This window comes from Dendropsophus ebraccatus, chromosome 6 (genome assembly GCF_027789765.1).
Source record: "Dendropsophus ebraccatus isolate aDenEbr1 chromosome 6, aDenEbr1.pat, whole genome shotgun sequence".
In the NCBI taxonomy this organism is placed as follows: Eukaryota; Metazoa; Chordata; class Amphibia; order Anura; family Hylidae; genus Dendropsophus; species Dendropsophus ebraccatus.
Genome location: NC_091459.1, coordinates 113,888,905 through 113,911,981, shown reverse-complemented (window position 1 = coordinate 113,911,981; position 23,077 = coordinate 113,888,905). Strand labels below are relative to the sequence as shown.

Sequence of the window (23,077 nt, the reverse complement as noted above, 5' to 3'; positions counted from 1 at the left end):
GTCTTGTGGAAGTTTATCTTTTCACTTTTCTTAAAGTGGTTATCTAGGCTTAAAACATGGCTGCTTTCTTCCAGAAACAGCACCTCTCTTGTCCTCAGTTTAGGTGAGGTTTTGCAGCTGAGTTTAATTGAAGTGAAAGTGTTACTGTCATTTAAACATCACTTTGCAGAAATCAATAAGTATCAAGAGTATAAGCGATTTTAAGAATCTCTGTAATAGGTTTTATTCAGCAAAAAAGTTTCCTTCTGTACTCAAAAGCTGTTTTGCAGCATCCCTTCACACTTCAGAAGAAGCAGGATTTCTGTATCCATTATGGTCTATGGAGGTGGGAGGGGCCAAGGGGGAATAAGTGAGCATGGAGAGGGAAAAAAGGTAGCCCTGCAACCTTATCTCCTTAAGTTCCCAGACCATCACTGAGCATTCTGACTTGTGAATCCAGCGTTTTATGTGCCCAGACGGTCTCCAAACTGCAGGGCTGTTTCTCTCCTCTTCCAGCTCACTAATCCCCCTCGACTCCTCCACCCTCCATAGATTATAATGCACACCGCAAACCAGTCTTCACTTTGCTCCTTTGTAATGTAAACGACTTTGCCTGACAATGAACAAAAAAAAGTGAGGGGGGAGGGATCAAAACAGCTTTTTGAATACAAAAAGAGGCTTTTTTTTGCCTAATAAAACTAATTAGAGAGTTTATTAAAATCGCTTGTATTATTGATTTCTGCAACAATATTTCAAATGACTGTTAAACTTGAATGGAGCTGCATTGGAAAACCGCACACAACCTGAGGACAGGGGTGGTGCTGTGTTTGCGAGACAACGGCTGGGTTTTTCCTAATCCTAGATAACCCCTTTAACTCACGGCTAGTGAAGAGTGAACTTACCAGTTTGACTCCTGGTGGCTAGAAAAGTTGGATTAAGTCCTAGAAAACATGGATAGAGTCATAGGCTCCTATTGGATGGAACATATGGCCGCACTTGTAACTGGGCCTTACGATGTTCTGTAAAGTATTACAGTATTAATATCACTATACTACAATTCTACAATACGATATTAACTCTTTTATAGCTGGGGGTGTAATGGCCATGCGTTATGTCACAAAGACCATATGGGGCTTACGTATAGCATTTACCCCTGGGGCTGCCACAAAATGCTATAGCATAATAAAAAAACAATGGGAGGTCATATGTTTCCATACAGAGTACAGCAGTGGATTGTTTCAGCTTTTAACTCAGTATGGTCTCTTCAGTGCAACACTGCTATTGTTTTTTCTACAGGAAAACTGGGCCGTGTATAATTCTCAGCTTGTGGTGTGTGTGCCAAGCTCGGTGACTTCCAGCTCTGTGTACGTATGTGTCATAAAGAGCCTGTAATCAGATACCTGGCACTTCCCGCCATGAGTGGCTCCATCTGCTTTCTTTCCTCCTTTGGCCTTTTCATGTGCTGTGTGAGGCTGGAGAAGGGGATGGATCGGGTGGGCCGAGGCTGTTCATCCCTCCTGGGAAGATGAGCCACCTGCTCCTGGAAATAAGTGATTAGGCAGGGAGATCTCCTTACAGTGTAAAGTCATTTGTCTCTCACTTTGTAAGACACGTTAAAAGGAAGAAATCTTAGATCTGATCCGATTCCTTATCTCCTTCCAATTCTGGTGAAGAACAAGGAACTGGTTCTATCATACTGGACTGATGCTGCAAGCCGATACCCAGATCTGCCCGCCAGTCACTTTTTTGAGTTAGATCTTTCTGACTTTGTATTTCAGTGAATTTTACTTGTGTTTAATACAAATCGACGCTTAGTCTATCACACAGGGCATTTGTGTGGCATCTGTCGGTACCATATGTCCTGCAGAAATCAACGTGCTACACTGACTGCTGTACTAATCCTTTATTCTAACCTTGACTTTTCTACAGAAACTACTGCACCTGCCAGATGTTAAGCAGCGGGGAATTAAGAATTCTCATTCATGCTCTGTGGTGGTGACCTGTGTGCGGTGCTTAATTTTTTTCCCTGGTATTTTTTCTGGTGGTGGTGTCCATTTTACAATTATTATTATTATTATTATTAATAATAATAATAATAATAATAATAATAATAATATTCTCAGCTCTGTTAATATATCAGAAGCTTTTATATTGTACCCTCCACCTGTATTGTACTAAATTGTTATTACTAGATATCTGCGGCACATGGACAGTGCACTAGGTGTCATCTGGGGTGGGGGGAGGGGTGAAGAGGTACAACTGCATGGTGAACAGTGGTCTGGGGTTGAGGTGGTAACAGCAGTGGGCTTGTTGGTGTTTTACTTGGGCACTTGTCACAGTATTGAGGGCAGCACAAATGTGTGGGCGCAAGTGCAGGTTTGGCGGATAGGAAGAAACAGAGTTCAGCACTTAACCAAACTGTAGCTTTTAGAATCTTCAGTGCAGTACAGTTGGGACTTTTCAAAGTTGAAAAGTGCGCCAAAATAATCACAAAAATTAAATTTCCTTTCTCTTGATGGACAGTATAGAGCATTTAGCCTGGGTGCTTGTAAATAGTAGGTGAAGCAGTATAGAGTTGAGTGGGTTAAGGGGCTGTCTTGGGTACCTTGCCTAGGTAGTCCAGTACTCTCCCGGGATGTTTTTTTAGTGTCACTGTGTAGAACAGTGCTTCCCAACCTTTTCCACCTGGGGGCCCCCTTTTGGAAAAAAAATTAGCTCGAGGCACCCCTACTAAATGTTCTACAAAATAAGAGAACTGTCATACAGGGACTCACAGGTGACGTCTTCTTTGATCTGAGGCGTCACTTTCCCTTTTCCTCTCCATCCAGTGCAGTCCTCCATCAGATACGTTTCATCTTTTCAGAACCTGCGAGACAAACATCTTAGGCTCCGCACATTTCTAGCAACTTTCTATCCTTTCTCCCTCCTGTAGGCTCCCAAAGTAACTGCGCTGTTTGGTGTTATGTGCAGTAAAGCGACTAGGAATGTGGAATGCCCCCTGTATGTAGGATCACCTGCTGTGCTCCCATATACTAATAATGCCCCCAGAGGTGCCCCCCATGAGCTAATAATGCCCCCAGAGGTGCCCCGATGAGCTAATAATGCCCCCAGAGGTGCCCCCATGAACTTATAATGCCCCCAGAGGTTCCCCCATGAAATTATAATGTCCCCACAGATGCCCCCATGAAATAATAATGCCCCCAGAGATGCCCCCCATGAACTAATAATGCCCCCAGAGGTGCCCCCATGAACTAATAATGCCCCCAGAGGTGCACCCCATGAACTAATAATGCCCCCAGAGGTGCCCCCCATGAACTAATAATGCCCCCAGAGGTGCCCCTAAAAAAAAAAACAAAAAAAAACAACATCCTACTCACCTAATCCATGCTGTTTGGCTGCAGAAAGCAGCTCTCCTCCTCTTCTGGCTCCATCTTGCGAGCCGCAGGGACAGGACCTCCGGCAAGCGTGATGACGTCACATCATCACGCCTGCCGGAGAGGTCACGTCCCCGAGTCCCATAGGCTGCTGGCATGAAGTGCTGGCAGCCTATGGGAGTGAATGTAGGAGCAAGACGCTGACAGGTCCTGCTCCTGCATTCTGCTCACTTTAATGTTCCGCGGGCGGAACATCAAAGCGATCTGTGCATCCCGCAGCTTCTCTGGATGCTTAAAGAGAGAGTGCGCATTTCCGCCCGGGATCCCGTGGCACCCCTAGCGGGTTCTCCCGGCACCCCGGTTGGGAAACGCTGGTGTAGAAGACTTTCGTACTCACAGTTGAGGATAAGAAGAGAAGAAGATTGCCTTTTGCCACACAAGTCCAGAGAGTGTCAGATTTGGTAGTACTGGGCTGGGCTTGAACAACTGGGTGAAGCTAACCTCTCAAGATTACCTGAGTAGGCAGAGTAAGATCCAATGGAGTACTTCAGCACATGCGTTTTGCTCCATTGCAGACTAATCCTGGCTTTGTCCAGATTAGTTCTGATCCCTGGCATAGGCATGGTTGAACCCAGGTGACAGTTACTTCACCTTTTAGGTTTAGCACTGTATAGTAGTTTTCTCAAAGTCTCTCATAACAAATCTGAAAGCTAAGGGTCCTGACCCTGAGCCAGGCCTGGTTATAGGCTTCAGCAGGAGCTTTGTCTCTGTGTCTATCTTTCTCCAGCATCCGCTAAAGAAGACCCTCCCACCAGGGACTACCCCTTCTAAATAGGGGTGACCGGGACTAACCTTCTATTGGTGGGGAAAGTGTTAAAGAGAAGTGAGGTGTAAGAGTGTGATAGGAGAAATAGTGTAAAGCACCCAAGCCAGTGTTTGGTTAACACAAAACAGTAAAACAGACCCAGCTACCATTTTCCTCCTACAGCTGTGCTTGGAAAACAAGGGAAAGTCAGACACCAAGTGGTGACGGTGCAAAACAACACCCATCATCCGCTGACACCTCACAGTTACCTTTTGACAAGTGGAATAAAGCTTTAGTAGCACATCTGTACTGGGACACTACACAGTTGCCAAGGCAAACATCTGACACCCAGCAGATATTGTGCATGGGTTTCACTCTGCTTACAGTATAGGGGTTCTGCCCAATACTTCTAATACACCTAAGCAAATACTCTCCACGACATTGAAATTGCAACACCAAAAAAAGTTCTGTAATTATAGAAATCACAGGATCGATAGACATGTTAATGATAAAGTGGGGACAAAATAATATCTTGCATTGAGCCTCACTGACGTATAGCATGCCATGGTGTTTGAGGTTATTGGTTGTCTGGTGAATGTTCTGCCATGCTGAATGCATATAGGCACATCAGGACCCTCTGCTGGCAGCTCCCTTTGCAATTGCCAACCAATCACATCCCAGATGAGCTCTATGGGAGACATGTCTGCAGGTCATGGTAGCCTGCTTAGGCCATGCAGGCTGCTCTCAGTAGCACGAGAAATAAGCTGCGTGAAGTTGTCGTGACTCAGAAATGTGCGTACCACTAGTTCCATGACCAAATCAATGTAAGACTGAACTGTTGGTATACCTTAAATGAAGAGTGGAGCCTACCATATGTAATCCCAGCAGAGGGACTGGTGTGATGTTCCCTCCTTAACTTTGAATCTGCTACACCAAGAAAGACAAGGATGGCAATGAAGTCTGCAATGGTGTTCTACCTTCTTTAGTGACGTGTACCAGTTCTATCTTGGATGCAATGACAGAGATTTGTCTTGAGACCATGTACAATGCCATGAAGAGGACTTTACAAGGGGACGCCACACTGGTCCCAATCCCAGGGTTATGGTGTGGGGTGGCATGATGTACAGTAGCCGTACCCCTCTAGTCTTCATTGCAGGTACAATAACAGCTCAGTGTTACATTAGTTTGGTTGTGGAACAAGTGGTACGGCCATTGTTCCAAAGTGTTCCAGGTTCCATTGTTCCAAGTGTTCCAGATGTTTTCAACACAACAACAAAAGGCCGCATGTTGCGTCTGTCACCATGAGCAGCCTACGTGACCTAAACATGCTACCATGGCCTGCAGCATCTCTGGGCTTATCTGCCATCGACCACATCTGGGACGTTATTGCTTGGTAGATCTTGATGATTTGGGTGTCCAAGTGCGTTTAGCGTGGCAGAGCGCTCCTCAGAAATCCATTAATAACCGTGCATGCCAATGTGTTTGTGCGTGTGGTGCCACATAGAGAGAAACCAGCGGTGTTAATGCAGGTACGTGGCTTGTAACAACGTTTAGATGTGCGATGGCTGGCACATGTCACTAGGCAACCGTGATGCTGCCTATCATCGAAAGACATGATTGTAGTGATCGAAAGTGTCCATCAAAAAGTCATCTCCAACATCGCTCATCGGAGATTGAGGGCGTTTCTTTTCCCATTTTCTTGCCCAGTGCACACCTCGCTTATAAATCTGTTCAAACCTGATGTTTTCTGGCACTTATCTGAGTAGAAAAGTATTGAAAGCAGTGACAAATGGTATCAGTTTTTGTTAAACGTTCATGGCGGTATTATTATAGGGCCATTCTTTTCCCGAATGCTGTGCCGTATAAACAGCCGTGGACTATTATCTGGATTATTTATTACACTATAATTGGACTCCAGGCGTAATATATGCAGAGAGCACTTGACTATTATCCCAAATGACAGGTTCAGCTTTCATAAGCATGTATTCACAGCGCATGCAGTTTGGCCCAAAATGCACGGAGAGCGCCATGAAATGACCCCATGTTTGCTGGTTATAAAGACGCTAGTAAAAAGGCTGCTGGGACCAGAACGTGTTGTGTGTGTGTGTGTGTGTGTGTTTTGTGTGTGTGTTTTCCATTATACGTCCTGCCATGTGGGCAGCAGATGCCCGGCATTCTCCAGATCCGGTGCCCACGAAGACTGCGATCACCGCGAGGAAATGGATTTAATTCACGTGAATTTATGAAAATGTTTATTTTCGCGCACAACCTGTCTTCTTATTATATAAGGCATTGGCTCGTAATTCTATGTGTACTCGACAATTTAGATGGAATAAAAAGCAAGGATATAAAAGAGAATAAAAAGGTAGGGTTTACAGTGGATTGCTATGGTAACTGACTCAACCTGCATTCATTTAATACCTATTTACATTAGACTCCCACATAGCTCTCCCCAGTCGTGACTGACCAAGTGTTTTGCAGCGCTCGGCGGTATTACAGAAGCCTATTTATTACCGCTATTAGCTGACTGTGAAAGAGGTTTATAGTTTTATATAATAAAGTAGTAGTTTCTGAAATTCTGTCTCTTTAGTCATGGGACAGTTCCTATATTTTCGCTCCTCCACCATTGCCCTGTAGACCTGTCATAGTCTGGAGCCGGAGTGCAGGCGGCCGTGGAGATGGATCCTGTGTTCACATCCAGAGGGCAGCTATTCTTAGTATCACTATATGTGATGTATTTTTTTACACATGTGCATTTTCCCTTAGGGGCCTGTACACACAGGTGTAATACAGTACAGCTCTGGACAGGGGCTATATAATTAGAGTCAAGGTCAGTATCAAAACCTATCCTGAGATATCAGAAAAAGGAGAAAAAAAAAATTGGGCTCATCTTTATATACCATCTATCCAAAATTCAGATTTGCAAAGTTTACGACTTTATAAAATTGTGTTTTCCTTCTAAGCTCATGGGTCATAGAGGCTGAGCTGCAGCATGCATGCCTCCTCCCACCCCCACTACTTCCTGCCTTAACTGATTTTTGTACAAGGCTCAGTGCTAGTAGCTATACCCTGTTCATTAATGCAGGTAGGGGTGGGGGAGGTAGAGGCATTCATGCTGCACCTCAGCTCCGTTGTCGGGGCGATCCCGGCCAGTGATTGGTAGAGTGGTTGCTCTGAAGCTGCAGTGTACGGTGCCAGGCCGCATACAGAGCGCAGGAGAAGACCGGGAGCGTGGACAGGTGAAGTTTTAACCGTTTGTAATAGCGATGCGCAGCCGATGACTGACAATTTTAGGTCTGGGCCTAAAGAAGCCATCAGCCCGATCATTGGCTGATCGTTGTCTCTATTACATGAAACGATAATTGGCTGAATCAGGCCAATTTATCTCTCTGTGTAATAGGGCCCTTAATTTTTTTTTGTAATAAATACTCTTTAACTGCATGTAAATCTGCAAGATGGAGATGTATCTGTTCATATGTAGACAAAAACCAAACGTTGGACAGCACTGTGCTGGCTTACGGCCAAACTTACTTTTCAGCTCAAGGGTGCAAAACCTCTGGGAAGACAGACTAGGCTCCACTACTTAACCATAAAGATGCCATAGACGGCACTTTGATATAGTGATGAAATAAAAGCTTTTTTATTCACCCATCAATCGTGCGACTTTCGACTTTTTTTCGACTTTTTTTCGAGTATTTTTCAAGCTTAAAAAAAAACACTATAGCAATAAAGTTGAAACCTTGCACAATTGATGGGTGAATAAACTAGCCTTTCTATCATTACTATATCGGAGTGCCGCCTATTGCATCTTTTTGTTCAAATGTAAATGCTAAAAAAAAAAAAAAATCCAGGTATTGCACAGTTGTGGATTTGAACTTTTCCATTAACGCCATTTGGGAAAATGTACCGTAAAGCTGCAGTGGATCCACTAAAAGTATGGTCACAATTACTGCATGCATAATGCCTACTTGTTGGGTGTATTAGGCTGGGTTCACACTACGTTTTTGCTATTCGTTTTTAGGGCAAAAACGCATACATGTGTGTACATTCGTTTTGATCTGTTTTTCCATTGAATTCCATTATAAAAACAAAAACATTAAACGGATCCGTTTTTTTTTTAACGAACACAAAAATGAGGTCGACTACTATTTTGTGTACACTGAAAAAAGGATCCGTTTTGATTTTTATAATGGTATTCAATGAAAAAACGGATGCACACACATGCATCGGTTTTTTACAAAAAACTGATGGAAAAATACGTAGTGTGAACCCAGCCTTACTCAACCGTAAAATGTTTGCAGAGACTCCCTGATCCTTTCACTTTCCTGCTGCCATCAGCCTATACTGTCACATGGGAGAGCGCCAACCGCCATATCCATGTTCTGTACTGAGCAATGTAACATTTCTCTCTCTCTGACAAGCAGCTCAGAATTTCCCGTCTACAACCTCTGATCCTTTTGGATTTTTTTTAAGCTCCACAACGGATTATTCTTATTATTTCCAGCCTCACCTGTCACATATTGATGAGATGTCCCTTTCCTGACATGAATAGGATTTGACGTTTTAGTCTCGACATTAACCTATGGTTGTACGTCTAGCCGATCTATAACATACTGCTTTTGGGGGAGAGGTTTTTACATGTAATGCAATCTAGTAAACCATCACCCTCATATGTCATCTGTTATTATATGCAGGTAATATGTTTTTACTATATTGGATTATATCTTGTGCCCCTTGCTTTTAGTTTTTTTAGGGGTCTTGGCTTTGTACAAAGTTTAGGTGACAGATGAAAAGTCTAAAGTTTTTAAAATGATAGTAGCCCTTTAAAAAGAGTAAAAGTTTGTGGACAGTAAGCATGGGTCCCATATCCCCTGTGTCTGTGGTGGTAATCTTCCTTGCAGCAGTCTTGGTCTGTGATGCGGAGAGGTGACATCATTCTTCCTACACATTGCAGGAAGGTGCACAAGTCACTCTTTAGAAATGCACTCGGCTATTTATCTTCATCCCATGAAGTCTTGGGTGGTGAGTGGAATATTCCTCATCTGAGCTCACACCAGCCACGTAGACATGTCTCTTACTATGTGACTGGTCCCGCGTTCCTGTAACTTAGACCTCTGTCTCCTCTACTTTTTATAGAGCCTCACAATAACATTTGCTCTGTGTTCTAATAACAGGACTTGTCTCATCTCCTTCCAGTGACTTATTAAATCACAATTGCCCCCTAAGGCTGGGTTCACACTACGTTTTTGCAAACTGTAAAAACGGATGCCTTTGTGTGAATCCGTTTTGATCCGTTTTTCAATTGACTTCTATTATAAAAAAAAAAAACGGATCAAAACGGATCCTTTTTTTTAACGTACACAAAAACGTAGTTGACCTCATTTTTGTGTCCGTTAAAAAAAAACCGGATCTGTTTTGACTCCTTTTTTTTTTTAATAATGCAAGTCAATGGAAAAATGGATCAAAATGGATGCACACAAAGGCATCTGTTTTTATCATCCATTTTTTTTGCAAAAAACGGATGACAAAAAGGTAGTGTGAACCCAGCCTAACTGTTATAAACATAACTGCATATCATAGTGAACATGTGCGCACAAAAGCAATGTAGCGTCTGGAATCGGAATAATCTCCAACCCATCTAGAATCTGGAGAGGTTACTGTTAAAGGGAATGTGTCAACTCTAGATCATGCTCATGTGTCAAGGAGGCTGCGCAGCATGCATGCCTTCTCCCTCCCCCACTCTTTTGGTCCACTCGGCTGATTAACATGCAGGGCCCAGTACTGGGAAGATGAGACCTTCACATCAGTCAGTCATGGCCGGCATGGTGGTGGAGGGAGGAGGCATGCATGGTATGGTTTAGTACAGCCTCCTTGACACTGAGCATAATCTGGAGTTGACCGATTTTCCTCCCGTCTTCCCTATCCCTATATGCACGCTCAGATCAGTCAACTATGTTTGTATTCTCAATTCGTAAAGTGGTAAGATGCTTCCAGACATCCCTGGCTGTGGTTTATCTCCTTTAAGAAATTCCACATGTACCATCCTGTTTCCACCACATTTCATCTCTCAAGGTGGCACATATCCCCCATGCACATAAGCTAGTTGGCTGGTCCCACCATCAATGTTCAGTTTTGGCGACTTTGTTCCAGTTCCAAGTCCTGCCCGTTGGTGTAAATGGCACCCGCTCATGACACATGACCCTGACATAGTCCATCCTGCTTTATGAAATACTTAGATTGCTTATGAAATAACGCTGGCAAAATTTTAATTATCATTTTACAGCTGTAGATAGAGCTGAGTTACAGCCAGAGATTTCTTGCCAAAACTGGGAGTGGATCCCATCAGAGAAAAGCATAAAAATCCAGCTGTGTGAAGACGCCCTTACCCCTGCCGGGACATTAATATTGCACAGTGTGTGACTAGTGTAGGAAAGTTTGGTAAGTGAGAGTGAAGAGGCGCAGGAGCTCAGGAAGGACGGACATCGCTGTAACCAGTCTGGTAATGTGCATTTTATAAGGAGAAAAGTAACCGGATCAGATTTCTTATGGGCTAAAAATATAAGAAAGTGTTGAAAGGAAAATTCTGATAATCTGTAATAATGCAAGACCTGCTGTAAGAGTCTCCCACCACCAGCACCACTCGTAGCTCCTGTTTCCAAGATCAGCACTGAGGACTCATATAGTTTATAGTAGCTACTAAAGTGTCTATTATTTCCAGGATATTTATATATGTCTGGTTTAAAAAAATACTTGGATTCCCCATTAAATAACAATTTGTGTGAGACATTTCTATGAAGTATTCACTGTGCCTTTACTCTCTTTGATATGTATGGAATTAAAGGGAATTTTATCACTTTCATGCTGCCCGAACCGTGAGTCCCTGGTGGCTTCTTCTTACCCCAGCAACCTTGATGGATTCACCCCTATACCCAACACTGATCTGTCAATCCAGCCTGGTGTAGTAGGGAAAACCTGCAGGGGACCCCCTTAATGACTTGTGGTTTAGGTAGCATGGAAGTGATGCCAGCTTACCTGAGTGTAACCATTCCATTTATTGTGTCTCTATACCCGCTGACTTAAGGGTCTTTAAACACAGGTTGATCGGTCAGGAGTGTTGCTAGAAACGCTCTTGTGCCTGTTTAGCAATCAGCTGATTTTGCCCAATCCTTGGCTGATCATGTCTTTTGATCCTGCTACAAAATTTATCGCTATTCTATGTAAAGCAGTGTATACTTACCATCCTTCCTGCTTGTGATCCGCCATCCAGCTCTTTAGTCCTGTGGCCATTGCTGTATCTTTAGGCCGCTGTCTCCTCTAAAATGATTGACAGTCGCAGGAGGTGGAGCCTGAACCTGAAGGTACAGCAGGTGCCTGGAGACCTGGATGCTGGATCACAAGCAACATGGATGGTAAGTATACACTGCTTGTGATCTGGAAACTGACAGCACAGATGCAGGGCTGCACGAACAATCCTTATATTTGTCATGCCATGTAAAGAGACTGAAAACGAGCGCCGACCGTGGCCCACAAATCTATTTGTGTAAAAGAACCTTTAGTAGGGGTATGACCCTTTGACCAAGGGGTTGTGACACTCTCACAGCTGTATACAAATATATAGTAAGGCTGGGTTTACACCGTCCTGGTCTGACTAGGGGTCTGATGATGCAAATTGACAGCTGTCAGTCTGGGTTAATGCGATTGGGTCCGGACTTTTGTCCGTAATCCGGATACAGAAATGCGGCTCTATTTCTCCTTGTGTAACTGACCTTAGATGCATCACCAGAGCCGACGGGTTTTCTTTAAAGGGAGAATCGTGTGCAGTGAAAGTTCCCCCCCCCCAAGATCTTCATGCCGTATTCTTCTACCCAGCTGCGATTTATATTCCTCCTATGCCAAGTACTGACTCACATAGTCTATCTTCATTTTCCTTTCCCCGGACCCGCAGTCCTCTTATTGGGCCTGTGAGCCAGTCTCTTCCGTTTTATTATCCTAATCAAAGTTTTCCCTCTTCTCCTCCAGCCCTCCGCCATGTGTCATACAGACCGGGTGTGTGGACCATGTGGAATGTAATTCTGTATATAAGACATGACCTCATTGCCCTATAAACCACTATTCCTGGACACGGGCACGGATTGTTTTACAGGCACTGGTACGTCTCAGTACTGGGCAGGCTGAAAGCGCAGAAAGAAATGTCTGCTAAAGAAGAAGATGAAGACTAAAAAAATAAATGACTGTCTAAAGAATTTCCTATAGGCAGGAGCCATGTTTGTTTTATTTGGTGAAACTTTGCTACAATCCAGCGATCAATCGTCAATGTATCATTTCCTCGCTGTCGGCATTGTAGACATAACGGATACACTGTAGCGCGGCCGTTCTCCCACCCTGGTAGCTGCTACTAGTAGTGAGGCCGGTGGTGGGGTTTAGGGAATCCTTATAAGGTGACTTTGTCATTGCCATACGGAAGTCCGCAGCAGAAGTGACTCACCGCTACTAAGTGCTAAACACTGACTCCCAGGTCCTGAGAAACCTGCCGGGGGGAGAACAACAATGACTTCATTTTACTACCAGATACTAGGGATAACACTGCAGTTGTGTTGCTGCTAAGGTAGGGACCACACAGAAATATAACACTTTTTAAAGGGGTACTCCTGAGATTTTTTTTTTTTTTTTTTTTTTTTTTTAAATCAACTGATGTCAGAAAGTTATACAGAGTTGCAAGTTACTTTTATTAAAAAAAAAAAAAAACTGAAGTCTTCCAGTACTTATCAGCTCCTGTGTGTCCTGAAGTAAGTGGTGCCCCCCCCCCAGTCTGACACAGGCTTCTATGGGGATTTGCTGCTGCTCTGGACAGTTCCTGGCATGGACAGAGGTGGCAGTAGAGAGCAGTGTATTGGGCTGAAAAGAATTCACCACTTCCTGCAGTACTTACAGCAGCTGATAAGTACTTGAAGACTGGATGTTTTTAAAAAGTAGTTTACAAATCTGTAACGTTTTTATACCAGATACATTTTTCCCTTCCCTCCAGAGTACCCCTTTAAGCATTTACAGATTTTCTTGTTGATTTGCTATAGATTCAGCCATGGACTAGCCCCATGAGTGCACTTGGCTACTTAACATGGTTTCCTTGCAGACTCCCCACTCTGCAATGTTGTAGTCCATACAGTGCGGATCCCTATTGATATCAATGGAAGCAAACTTTCTTGAGGATTTTTAGCGTAGAATCTGCGTCTAAAATCTATCATGTAAACATACCTTGAGGCCAGGTGTAGATGAAGAGAAAATATTCCTTTGCAAAAATCCACCCTTGTTGCAAATTTACCCGTATTAAAGGGGTAGTTCACCCAAAAACTTATCCTTTAAAATCAACTGGTGCCAGAGATTTATAATTTACTTCAATTAAAAAAAAATCTCCAGTCTTCCAGTACTTATCAGCCGCTGTATGTCCTGCAGGAAGTGGTGTATTCTTTCCAGTCTGGAGAGCAGAAGAGGTTTTCTATGGGGATTTGCTACTGCTCTGCACAGTTCCTGTCATGGACAGAGGGGGCAGCAGAGAGCACTGTGTCAGACTGAAAAAAATACACCACTTCTACTACTGGAAGACTTGAGTTTAGTTGTTTTTTTTGTTTTTTTAAATAGAAATAATTTCTTAATCTATAACTTTCTGGCACTAATTCATTTAAAAAAAAAAAATCCTATGGAGTTCCCCTTTAATAGTTGATACTTTTTAATGCGTAACTGAAAAGAAGAAGAGTGATAGCAAGCTTTCCAGACTGCCTATGGTTTGTCACCATCTAGTCAGTTATCCACTAAAACGCATACCGTAATTTAACTAGAAAATATGTGACACAGGTCCCCCGGGGTTAGAGGGCCGGGTAAGTATAGAATGAGGGATAGGATTGACGTACTAGTGTCATTGTACAAATATAACTAAGACAATGGGAAACCTTTAGAGGTCTGGTTGTGCCAGTTTTCCTTGGTCCTTGATAGGGGCCCACTGTATTTGGGAGTTTCCATCTCCCCCCAGTGTGTGTAGGTATGGGGTGGGCCAGTGGGGGATTATCTGCATTACTTGTCGGCTTCCTAGGCACATAGATCTACACGTAATTGCTTGCTTCCTGCCCTGTTTGGAAAAATAGATGATGAATTTGTAGGAGAACTTGGCCTCGGCTATTGTGGAAAGACATTAACAAGAGTTTCCAAGGGGCTAAGGTCATTGATCACGCAGCGAGGTCTTGTGTTAATAGGAGAGGCAGCGAGGTAGGAACCAGAAAACACAGTGGGACCAAGGGGCAGAGTAAAAGGGGCCTCAGCAGGACATCTGTTATCAGGCACAGTCAATATTGTTAGCAGGGGTTAACCCCTCTGCCTTGTGAGGGCATCTAAGTGTGGCTTTATTTATAGTGACTGCTGTGCATGACACGGGCCTGCAAGCCGACGACTGGAGAAACAAGCCGCTATACTGGAGACTCCCTCTAGACGCCATACAAAGTATCTGTGTGTCATGCACCTTGCTTTCCAAGCATTTCTAGCAAAAATCCCAGTAAATAGTAATCCGGGTTAATATACGTTTTTTTTTTTATGGTGTTATAAAAACAGCATAATAACAAACCCTATATAGTCATAGGTAAAAGGGCGAACAAATGTAACAATGGGGGTGGGGGCTAGGGGAACTCCGCTGTCAGGTAGTTTCCATCTTCCGTCAGTGGGTTGACATAAACATTCGGTAACCGAATCGCACAAAATCAATTGCTTCTGGATGGTTCCAATTAGAGCGATTTATTTATCGGACCGTTTTCTGAAAGTCGAGATGGACATCTGGGTTAGTTGGAGATCTTAGAAGGTGTAATTTGTGTCTTTGAATCAATTCCAGATGTTCTGTATCTTTAAGGAGTTGTCAGATTTTCTGTTTCTAGAGCAGCACTCCCCAATTAGGAGATAACGTCTGTGTGGGAGTGAGAACTGAAGATCTTAATTCTTTTTTATCTTGTGATTTTATTTTGGTGTTTTGAATGGGATTAACCGGGATTAAAAAAAAAAAAAAAAAAAAAAAAAAAAAAAGTTAGCTTTCTTCCAAAAACAGCACCACACAAATCCTCAGGTTGTGTATGGTATTACCACTCAGATCTAATCACTTAATTGCAACTGAGCTGCAGTACCACACACAGACTGAGTACAAGGGTGGTGCTGTTTATGGAAGAAAGAAGATGCATCTTTTCTAACCCCTTCATTTATAGAAATAATCAAAAGGGAACGGATGTTACTTAAAGGGGCTGTCCCATCATTAAGACTTAAAACCTATTCATGAGATAACGGATAGGTGTTTGGATGTAGGGAGGTTCAACCTCAGGGATCCCATGTGATTTCTAGAATGGGGTCAGGTGGGTCTTCATGCATGAACACTCCCGTTCCTTTCATTGTTTATGGTAGATTTACAGTGCTCCGCTATCACCATCCACTCCCATAGACGGTGAATGGAATACCAGTACACGCATGTGACTGCTGCTTCATTGTGATGGGAGATTCGGGACTCTGTTGTCGAGGTCAGGGAACATAGTAGTGGTTGTCAAACAAATCGGAAGCCAAACATCAGCCTACTCCACTATGGGGGAAAACAACTGTACAGTTTATTTACCCCCTCCAGGTTTATTTTGAAAGTCCTGTTGTAAGGGTTCTTTAAAGAGGTTATCCAGCGCTACAAAAACATGGCCACTTTCCCCCCCTCTCTTGTCTCCAGATTGGGTGGGGTTTTAAACTCTGTTCCATTGAAGTAAATGGAGATTAATTGCAATCTGCTTTTGAACTGAAGACAAGAGAGGGGGGGAAAGTGGCCATGTTTTTGTAGCGCCGGATAACCCTTTTAAATCCAGCCTTGACTTAGAGGGAAGTTATCTCCAATAGGTGGCACTAGAGAGCCAACCTTCTGCAGGAGGAATATTATGCAACCACCTTGCCTTGGTAGTGGTATACAATATGAGTCATTGACCTGTGTTTTCCTGTCTGACTGAGTAAAAAAAGATGGCTATGAGGTATCCATCACCCTTCCGGATGTATAGACGTGTGGTCTGAAGAGCTTGCAATCTATAGCTATTCAGCTAGCCGCTCCTCATTACCACTCCTCACCTTTCTTGCACTATTTTGATCCTCCTCCCCTTTCAGTTACTTCCTGGCGCCCCCTTGTGTTGTAATATTTTCTGCTCTTTGGACTCATTACGGAGGTTTCTTTGTAGTAAATTTCCACTTTGCGATTGTTTCTGCCAGAAGATTCCTCCCTAAAATTCCAGTCAGCTATTGCAGAATTTTCCAGGTGCCGACAAAGCAGAGCTGTTTGCTGTTTAGTTATTTGTAAGCTGGGCCCCCCAGAAGAACGGACATTATAGTGAAACTGGTGGTTTTATTAACCAGGGGTTTGAGCAGGTGGTTCTAATACCGGATCAGGGATCTTGAGGTGGAAGGTTTCACTAAAGGGCCTGAAGGCTTTGCAGTCTGTGCTACTATACCACTGCGGGCCTCTGAGGGCGACCTCCACCGCAGCCTACCCTGTCTATACATCACTAGCTAGGGTGTACCATTCATTTAGGATTGTGGGTATCTGCACAACACTAGGTAGCCAAACAGCTGGACCTCACTAGCCCACATGCTTTGAGGGAATCAGCAGTGAATTTTGCACATAATTTTTATCTCTAAGATTTGGTACTCCATGGAATGGAAAGTACACCGACTGTACACATTATATTCTTCCGGCCCGGTGCCCTTGCACACCGCTTTACAAGTGTGAAGTACATTCACGGTGTTTGCACAACTGTCCTAAGTTTGTCAAGAATGGATTTTTTAATTTACTTCTATTAAAAAAATCTCAAGTCTTCCCATAGTTATTAACTGCTGTATGTCTTGCAGGAAATGTTTTAGTTTCAGTCTGACACAGTGCTCTCTGCTGACATCTCTGGCCGAGACAGGAACTGTCCACAGCAGGAGAGGTTTTCTATGGGGATTCATAGAAGACCGAGACAGAGTTATTTTCTCGGCCAGAGATGTCAGCAGAGAGCACTGTGTCAGACTGAAAATAAAACATTTCCTGCATGACATACAGCAGCTAATAAGTATGGGAAGACTTGACATTTTTTAATAGAAGTAAATTACAAATCTATATAACTTTCTGATATCAGTTGAAAGAAAAAGATTTTCGCTGGCCAACCCCTTTAAATACATTGATTTGTTTTGATGCATTTTCTGCAGTGTGTGAACCTGTCCTCAAGAGGGGACAGTGTATAAGATTACATATTGTCATATTGCAATGTATAGTGCCAAATGACATACCCGGCACCACTACATCAATTTTACTGCATCGCTCTATATACTATAATACAAGGCTGTGTAAACTTTGCCAATAACGCAAGCTGTCCCATAGACCTGAATTGCCGATCTTTGCTGTGATAGGCCCTTTGTAATCTTCCATATAAGAAAGAGGGTATATTGGTTATTACACTGTATGTAGAAGTAGTTTTGGGCGATTGTTGAGAAGTCACTGCTGTGCAGAGTATATTGGGGATGTAAGGCGTCGCACCCTTATGTGTTAGCTGCAGTGTATCCTGGGTGAACCCTGCCGTCCTTATTTATAGTGGTGCTAAAGTAGTGTACAGGGTGTCCAGCTGGATGCGAGCGTCCTGTATACAGCTGTGAGTACAGTACAGCCCGTCTCTGGTGGGATCTGCCCTATCTCCACTACCATCTCCGCCCTCCTCCTCCATCCCTCACTTTCACATTTTTTTTTCTCCTCCGCTCGCCCGCCCTCCACACTGCTACAGCTGCTCTGTTTTGTGTTTAAAAAAAGATTTCAAAGTGCTTAGTCCTGTTTGTGGAAGCATTAAATGAGGAGAAGTGTCATCTGCCCCTGGTGGTAACAAGGCTGCAGAATCCTGGCCGGAGCCTCCGCGCTGGAGACCGGCAGCCTCCCCTCCCCAGCCTGGACTCAGCTGCTCCGTGCACTCATCTAGATAGAAGCTTCTCCCTGTCATCAGATGTGATGTGACAAATGGATCCGCACCAGCGCCACGCTAAAACTGTTTGTTTCCTTTATTTGTAGCTGGCCTCGTACATGTTCACCGTGCCCAGCGCTCGCTGAGAAAGCATCGTACCCTCCGGTAAGCTTATCTCCATGGCTTTCTGTAGTAGAATTCTGAGCTGTTGCCAGATGACATATAGTAGAGAAGGTTTCATTGATTGGTGTAGCAGAGCTGAGTTTGTTATTTAACCCTTAGGGGGCGTTATTAAAATATAGTAAGGTCGCCTGCAACCCTATGTAAGACTGCAGATAGTAGAACGGTGACAAACCTGGCTCTGCTACGTCTCGTAGTAGCTGTTTAAAATGAGCACAGGACATGAGTATTAAAGGGAAAAAGTGAGGAATAATGGAAGTATGTACAGACACTGAGTATACGTGCGTATGTATGTATGTGTGTGTATATGTATATGTGTGTGTGTGTATATATATATATATATATATATATATATATATATATATATATAATTTTATTTTTTTTAATATATACATATACACACATATATATACATACACTATATACTGTATCTGTACATACATATATATTTATTATACACACACACACATATGTGTGTGTATATATATATATATATATATATGTATATATGTATGTATACTAAATATATATGTATGTGCAGATATATATAGTGTGTGTGTGTGTGTGTGTGTGTGTGTGTATATATGTGTGTGTATATGTATGTGTTTGCATATATATATATATATATAATGTGTTTGAGAGTGTGTGTGTGTGTATATGTATGTATGTATATATATATATATATATATATATATATATATATATATATATATATATAATGCACCTGTGAACATACTTGTTAAATGTCAAGCTTAAAGGGAACCTATACTATTACATTTCTGACCTGTCATAAAGAGCTGCCGAAGGTTTATGCTCACGGTAATCCAGGTCATGTGACCCCCAAGGATCACTAGAAGGAAGTGTCAGAAGTGCTCGGCTGTGGTTGGCGCCCTATTGGTTTCTAAGGAGAGATGAGGTTTGCTGTATACAGGTTATATACCTTCTAAGACCTGTCCCAATAACTCTCCAGGGAGACATGAAACTGAATGAAGACAAAGGAGCTCAGCTCTTTAAAGCACTAGTTGGCGTCTTATATAATTTTTCATAGTGTATGTCAGATCTGAGGGTGAGAGTGGTTACAAGTCTGTTTACATAGGGGTAGATGATAACAGATAGCAATAGACTGTATTGCAATGCAGCACGAATACATATTACCCTAGATTGGTGAGGTTTCTCTTAGAAGTCTGGGCTCTGAATGAACAGAATGCCAGGACTGCAGTAGAGACTGACACCCAGACACTAAAAGAATCACAGTATCCGTATTGGAGTATATGCTTCTCTGGCGCTGATATCAGCAGTGTAATGGTTGTCCCATGCTGCATGTATTACTGGGAACCACTGACACTTCCATTCTTCCATAACCATGGGTGGCATGAGATAGTGACAGGTCCGCTGATAGGAATGAGCTATGCTTTACTCTGAAATGGAAAAGTGCCAGGCTTAGAAGATGTGTTCGCTGGGTGACTTTCCCCCCGGCGTCTCTCAACCAAGATAATCTTGATAGACAAGTCCCTTCCTATGCAGAGAGATCTGTCAGTCTTCCAGCGCTGGCCGGGGAGAAGCCAGAGGGGTGACCCATCCGATGCTGTACTGGAGACTTGTTAGGGTATGTTCACACTTCCTTCCTATGCGGCAGATGTGATCAGTATAATCTGCTGCGTAAACTCTGCAAGGAATTAAATACCTGTGACGTTTCCTATAACCTATGTTATTTGTAACATAAGCTGACATTCATTGTTATGGGGGGACCTGAGATCTCTTTCAATGCCTAAAAGTCCAATGGGTGGTCTTATTGGTGATTGACAGCTATCTCTATGCAAAGTTTTCCCCAGCAAACTATATATGAATCTTATTACCTGGGTGTGCAAGGTGATACAAATCCAGCTCTGTTATAATGTAAGAATATGCACTGCTGTTAGAACTTTTTATGGCTAGAGTTTTTCTACTTTTGCCTTACTTTTGAGTACATTTTTTCACATTACTGCTCAGCCCCTAGAAGGGCAGACTGCAGTGTATATTAGTGCACTACAATGCGGGCAATGCTTCTGCTATTCTTTGTCTCGGTAGTTATAGTTTTATATTGGGATTTTTTTTATGTATCTTATATTCTGTGTGGTTTTCCCTTGTGAATCAAGTTGCTTAGTTGGCATTTAGCACAGTCAATTAAGTCAGGGGCAAATCTCAAATGACTAAGTGACTGCTTAGTGCTGCTGCTATTATTATTATTATTATTATTATTTATTATTATTATTGCTACTGCTTCTGCTACTACTACTACTGCTTCTGCTACTACTACTGCTTCTGCTACTACTACTACAGCTAGTATTCATCGTTGCTGCTGCTGCTGCTACTACTACTACTACTACTACTACATCTAGTAGTCATCATTACTACTACTGCTACTGTTAGTATTTCCTCCTCCTCCTCCTACTACTACTGCTGTTAGTATTCCCTACTACTACTACTGCTGCTGCTACTGCTGTTAGTATTCCCTACTACTACTGCTGCTGCTACTACTACAGCTAGTATTCCCTACTACTGCTTCTGCTACTACTACTGCTTCTGCTACTACTACTGCTTCTGCTACTACTACTACAGCTAGTATTCATCGTTGCTGCTACTACTACATCTAGTAGTCATCATCACTACTGCTGCTGCTACTGTTAGTATTTCCTCCTCCTCCTACTACTACTGCTGTTAGTATTCCCTACTACTACTACTACTGCTGCTGTTACTACTACAGCTAGTATTCCCTACTACTACTACTACTACTGCTGCTACTGCTGTTAGTATTCCCTACTAATACTGCTGCTGTTACTACTACAGCTAGTATTCCCTACTACTACTGCTGCTGCTACTACTACAGCTAGTATTCCCTACTACAGCTAGTATTCCCTACTACTGCTGCTAGTATTCCCTACTACTGAAACTAGTATTCCCTAACACTGTTACTATTACTAATACTATTACTACTGCTGCTGCTACTATTACTACTACTGCTGCTGCTACTACTACTACTATTACTACTACTGCTGCTGCTGCTGCTGCTGCTACTACTACTACTGCTATTACTACTACTACTACTACTACTATTACTATTACTACTGCTGCTGCTGCTGCTACCACTACTACTACTACTACTACTATTACTACTGCTGCTGATGCTACTACTACTACTACTACCACCACTGCAGCTGCTACTACTGTAACTGGTATTCTCTACTACTACTGCAGCTGCTGCAACTTGGGCTCCTTACTACAACCACTACTACCTCAAATGGTATTCCTTACTCGTGCCTTACTACACCTCAACTAACATTTCCTGCTGCAGCTGCTACTACCTCCATCACCTTAATCCATCTTCCTTACTACTATTGCTGAGACTTCAGCTCAGGCACTTACTACTGTATACCATATTTTTTGCTTTAAAAGATGCACTTGACCTTGCACCCCCGGATTCGACAACTGAAAACAGTAGTCTAAGGCAGTGGGGAGGGGGTCAAAGTTTATTGATCTGACAGATTTACTTTAACCCTCTACATGACTATACTTTATACCCATACATATGCAGCTTTGCTGCATACACAATACACAGCCAGCTCTGCTACACCACACACACAAAGCTCTGCTACATACCGTGCTACTACATCAATATACAGACACAGATCTCTGCTACATCATTATACACAAACAGCTTTGCTACATACAAACACACAGAACTCTGCTAAATAAATACAGATACACGCAATTATCTGTATGTAGACTTGACATTCAGAAGTAATGCGACTAATTAGACAACTCTGACATCACTGAAGGTCCTGCAGGTTCCTTCAGCTCCTGTTCTAAGTAAGTTCTCAGATGGGGCTGCTACATGTAGGAATCTGGATGTGATGTACTGGAGCTGATCTCACTGTTTGGTAGGAGAAGGGAGAGGACTGTGCAGCTACTGATAGTCACACAGTTCATTCAGCATCAGGCGCTGAATCAGCACTATGCCCGACTATTAGGGAAGCAGTCAGGGCGGTCTGACACTCTTGGGCCATTCTTTCTTGCTGAAAAGTGCATCTTATAAAGCGATAAATCTAGTATCTTTGTTACCTTTATTTCTGTCAATTTGTGACCTAACTATGTTGAACATGAATGATGCCGATTTTTTTTATACTGAGGAGTGAACACTTTCCCAGACTTCTCATCATTAAGTAGACAATGTGATGGATGAAAGCTTTTTCCCCTCTATCATATCAGACATTTACCAAGGGTTGTGATGTTCCTTTCCATCTCTGGATAGATATACAGCTGTACATTTAATAAATCTGTCTGGAGTAGGACCCCTGTGTGTGCCTATTGATTTCCATCCTGTAAAAGGACACATCCTCATATATCGCCCCCTGAGCAGTAGTGCAGTATTGGTGTTAGTAGAAGTAGGTTCAGACATTGGTTGCTTCTTTACCCAGTTTCACCCTTCCATCCAGTATGACTACCCAGATAGTGGCCCCCTTTTCTACAGATGCCCCTGTGCATACGGCAATATGTCCTCCTCGGAATCCAGCAAGTTGTTGCATCCAGTGGCGTAGCTACCATAGAGGCAGGGTAGGCAGCTGCTATGGGGCCCGTGCAGGAGGGGGGCCCAGGGGAGAAGGTAATTGGCTTTCTGCTCTACCAGTCACTCTTGTGGCTGCTGGCAGGATTCTGCCTCTGGCCACAAGAGATTTAACTTTTTGGCCACATTACACACACATCAGTGCTTTGTGTTGTGCGAAGGAGAG

At 43.0% G+C, this 23,077-nt stretch overlaps 1 protein-coding gene across 3 annotated transcripts in view; it reads left to right on the top strand.

Annotated features, from left to right (window-relative positions):
• The window catches only part of PPP2R3A (protein phosphatase 2 regulatory subunit B''alpha), a 131,592-nt gene that overhangs the window by 51,609 nt on the left and 56,906 nt on the right, over positions 1-23,077 (top strand). For 2 of the 3 annotated variants that reach the window (XM_069975693.1, XM_069975694.1), the window contains one exon: positions 18,239-18,296. The exons of the other annotated variant lie outside the window; for it this stretch is intronic. The gene's annotated coding sequence lies outside the window, so the exon portion shown is untranslated. The remainder of the gene's footprint in view (positions 1-18,238; positions 18,297-23,077) is intronic. 3 annotated transcript variants of the gene reach the window in all.